Raw genomic sequence first — 4,521 nt, forward strand, 5'->3', positions numbered from 1 at the left:
AAACAGAAATTTTAAAACAAATTACATCATATTCACAAATTATATCTACTTAGTTCCAACTTATCAAAAGTTTCACACCATTTATCAGAATTGAAAAATTTAAATTACTAGAATTGAAAAATAAGTAAAGCAACATCTTTGGCTTAGGCTTAGAGTAATTATAGTGTGCCTATCAGTTATATAAATTATTTCAAAGGTAACCAAGGTGACGGACGCTGCAGTGAGCTGAGATCACACCGTTGCACTCCAGCCTGGGCCACAGAGTAAGACTGTCTCAAAGAAATAAATAATTTCAAAGGTAAAAAAGAAGTAAATTGGGTGACTCTTGCTTATAGCTACAATCTATATTTGGATCATGTCTTTTATTAAACTCACCCATGTTGTCTCTTTTTAAACTTACGTTTCTTTTTGGACAGCTACAAAATGGGCTAAGACCTTCTCAGGTGCTTACCTACCCTAGAGTCAGCAAACATAACCAAGCCACAAGTATTAAAAGGTCTGGGGGAAAAAAAGGAGTCACAACTGCCAAGGAAAGAATACACTTCGTTCACATCACACTCCTTGCCAAACAAAACAAATGTTCTTGGAAGTTGTGTAAAATCCATTTTGGTCAATCAAATCATATTTTAAATATATTGTGGGTTATTAAAGAAAACCGGAAGGCCGGGCGCGGTGGCTCAAGCCTGTAATCCCAGCACTTTGGGAGGCCGAGACGGGCGGATCACGAGGTCAGGAGATCGAGACCATCCTGGCTAACATGGTGAAACCCCGTCTCTACTAAAAAATACAAAAAAACTAGCCGGTCGAGGTGGCGGGCTCCTGTAGTCCCAGCTACACGGGAGGCTGAGGCAGGAGAATGGCGTAAACCCGGGAGGCGGAGCTTGCAGTGAGCTGAGATCCGGCCACTACACTCCAGCCCGGGCGACAGAGCGAGACTCTGTCTCAAAAAAAGAAAACCGGAAATGTCGACAAATAAAAAAGGTTTACAGGTGCACGTTTTCTCTGGCTTTCACGTGTGGATGTTTTGACAGGAGCCTTCCCTGACTCTGCCCGTAGCTGGGTGTGTGCTTTAGAAACAAATCTCAGCGTATTCTCTGGCCCGGCCCTACCATTTCCACACCATTTCCATGGTTATTTCACAGAGGTGGAAGCTAAGACTTACGTGAGGTGAAATCACTGACGTAGGTTCTTAGGGGACAATGACAGCTGGGCCTGAAAACTGCACAAATTATTAATACCATGCATTCCACTAAGCTGCAGCCTGACCACTGTGAAGAGGCTCATGGAATTTAATGTGCCTCTTCTCTCTTATTTTGACCCATCTTAAAATATTAAAGACAAATAAAAATAGCCGTGCAATGATTAGAAAAGTTGTTCACATTTACTTATGTCGTTCTCTTGAACACTTAAAAATAATTAACTCAGAAACACAGGGTAGCATCCTACATGCGGCGGTGCTGGGCTAGGGCCTCTCCAAGCGGCCTATGACTTTCTGCAAACCAACCAGCGCCCTGGTTCTGTCCCGGCAAATCCAGCTGATTGTTCTGAGACTCTTTTCTGGGACGGAATTGAAAACTCCAGCGGTGCCGTTCCTGGCAGTCCCTTCCTCGGCCCGCCGAGGCCCAGGCCCAGGCCGCGCTCCTACCTTGTCCAGGACACAGATTTCCTCTCCCAGTCGCAAACCCTTGGGTCAGACTCCTTGACCATGTCAGACCGATCAAACCGGCTGATCAAACTTTACTCAGAACTTTCCCAAGCCGTCCTGGCCTGGACTGCGCTCTGCCTATCGGGGACACCACAGCGGACAGCGCTGGGACCCCCTGGGCGCGCGCCCCCCAGGCCCGGAGAACGGGCCCAGGGCCTAAGGGCGACGCCCCTCCCCGAACGGGCCCGCAAGGGCGGGGCGGCGGCCACTGGCGCAAAATTCCACTCGAGAATCTGGTGGGAAGGGCGGGGGAAGGAAATTCGGAAAAAATGAGAACCTGGCGCCACCACACGCAAGCTTTCCGCTCGGCCGCCGCCGCCGACGCCGCCCGGGCCAAACGGTTTCAAATCCTTGCGGGCCGCTGCGTGGCCGCCGCCCAGCAGCCCGGGGGCGGGGACTTTCGCTCTCGCATTTCCCCGCCCCCTACTCCACCCCTCCAGCCTGCGGTGCCGTTGCCACGGCGACGTTCCCGGCGGCCGCGACCACCGGTGCCCCAGGCTGGGGGCGGAGACTTCCGCGCGAGCATTTCTCCGCCCATCGGCGGCGGCTTGTGTGCGGCTCCGTTGCCATGGCGACACTCCCGCTTGCCTAGCAGCGGCCAGACTTGCACCAGAGCTTCCTGGCCCCTTGGTGGGTCCCCGGTCGAAGCTTCCGGAATAACCCGACTGCAGTTTAAATGCTGCAGCCCTCCCGCATCCCGCGCAGAGTCACTTATGATCACGTCAGGGGCCGTGGCGAAAGAATAAGAGCACAGAAAATGGGGCGGCTGGAGGATGCTCAAGAAGGGGTGATCCGTTATGTGGACAGACATCAGAGTTGAATGAGTCTCAAGTGAAAATTTACTCACTCTCTGATATATCAAAACCCAAGTCAAATTCTTTAAATGGTTCTTTTTAAAACCTATCCCACTGGACGTAAACACCAACAGCTCTTCCTTGTCTCAAAGACAAATCATGCTAAGGAAAATAAAGTGTACAGAATGTTTTTAAGAATGTTGAGTTTTGAAAAGCATATTTGAACATGTTTATAACTAAGGAATAATCTATAATCCAGATCATTAGTACTGAGAATCAAGGATGCAAAAGCAAACATACAATTGCAGGAATTTAACCAGTCAGTGAATACATTAAAGACAGATAAACTAACCGGGCGCGGTGGCTCACGCCTGTAATCCCAGCAGTTTGGGAGGCCAAGGCGAGCAGATCAGGGGGTCAGGAGATCGAGACCATCCGGTCTAACACGGTGGAACCCCATCTCTACTAAAAATACAAAAAATTAGCCAGGCGTGGTGGCACACTCTTGTAATCCCAGTTACTCGGGAGGCTGAGGCAGGAGAACCGCTTGAACCCGGGAAGCAGAGGTGGCAGTAAGCCGAGATTGCACCACTGCACTCTAGCCTGGGCAACTGAGTGAGACTCTGTCAAAAAAAAAAAAGATATCTTAAGTGTTCTCATCACAAAATTGGTAAGTGTGTGAAGCAATGCTTATGTTAATTAGCTTGATTTAGTCATTTCACAATGTGCATAATAAATATATGCAATTTATGGAATCATAAACTGTATTGCTGAAAGAATATGAAATGAATTTGACAAATGGTGTCTAAATGAATATGAAAAGAAAAACAGAAGATAAATCAAGGAAAAAATGTAATGAGCTCAAGCTCATCTCAGAGGAAATAGCTACAGCAGAAAAAATATAACTGAAAATGAAAAATGTCTTTAAATATTTCCTCTACTTAAGTGAAAATAGGATGAGATCTCCCTTCCCACTTTTAAGAACAAGCTGATTGTCACTTTTTTCATTTATATATATATCATTTTCATTTATGTATTTTTCATTTATATATACACACACATGCAAATAAAAATATTAAGATATGCACATAGAGTTTTATTATTTATGCTATGCATATATAACATGAAAGGGATACCAGCTTGAGCCTGAGCTGTGTTCACCTTAGAACTCAAGCCTATATGTCACGTTTAGATGACTGGTAGGCAAGATTCACTTGGAACCTCCTTACCTGAGAATCAAGGAACCTCCCAGAAAGTAAGTCATCCTGGCTGGGCACAGTGGCTCACACCTGTAATCCCAGCACTTTGGGAGGCTGAGGTGGGCGAATCATGAGGTCAGGAGTTCAAGACCAGCCTGGCCAATATGGTGAAACCCTGTCTCTACTAAAAATACAAAAATTAGAAGGCGTGGTGGTGGACGCCTGTGTTCCCAGCTACTCAGGAGGCTGAGTCAGGAGAATCGCTTGAACCTGGGAGGCAGAGGTTGCAGTGAACCAACATCGTGCCATTGGACTCTAGCCTGGATAATAGAGTGAGACTCTATTTCGAAAAAAAAGAAAAAGTGAGTCACCCTAAAGAGATCTGGTTCAATGGCAATATGCAAAATTGAAGGGGAAGGTGATGCTGCATGAAGCACAGCACTGGCCATAAATTGCCCTTCATGTAACATCTTTCTCTTTGTATAAGAGAGTGATTCCTAATCTTACAGTTTGAAGAAATTCCTTTGAGAATTTTCTTTTTTCTTTTTTTAGAGGCAGAGCCTGGCTCTGTCACCTAGGCTGGAGTGCAGTGGTGTGATCATAGCTCACCACAGCCTCCAACTCCTGAGCTCAAGCAATCCTCCCACCTCAGCCTTCCAAGTAGCTCAGTCAGAGACAGAGTACTACGATCGGGTAGTTCCATCATACACAGAGCACCCATGTGACTCACTCTGGGGACCTCTACAAATATTTGGGAAGAAATTGCTGAACTCAGAGCCTATTCAGGAACCTCAAGGATGAAGTCAGATAAATATTCTCTTGT

General features: G+C 46.6%; 1 protein-coding gene across 2 annotated transcripts in view; it reads right to left on the reverse strand.

Annotated features, from left to right (window-relative positions):
* Window positions 1-2,099, reverse strand: part of CEP112 (centrosomal protein 112kDa) — a 567,477-nt gene extending 565,378 nt beyond the window's left edge. Inside the window, exon 1 of one of the 2 annotated variants that reach the window (XM_011944093.1) lies at window positions 1,983-2,099. The gene's annotated coding sequence lies outside the window, so the exon portion shown is untranslated. Of the gene's footprint in view, window positions 1-1,645; window positions 1,857-1,982 lie in introns of those variants that run through there. The other variant, XM_011944768.1, reaches the window with a different exon arrangement.
* Between the last annotated feature and the right edge of the window lie 2,422 nt (window positions 2,100-4,521).

The sequence above is a fragment of the Colobus angolensis genome, unplaced genomic scaffold (genome assembly GCF_000951035.1).
Source record: "Colobus angolensis palliatus isolate OR3802 unplaced genomic scaffold, Cang.pa_1.0 Scaffold1, whole genome shotgun sequence".
In the NCBI taxonomy this organism is placed as follows: domain Eukaryota; kingdom Metazoa; phylum Chordata; class Mammalia; order Primates; family Cercopithecidae; genus Colobus; species Colobus angolensis.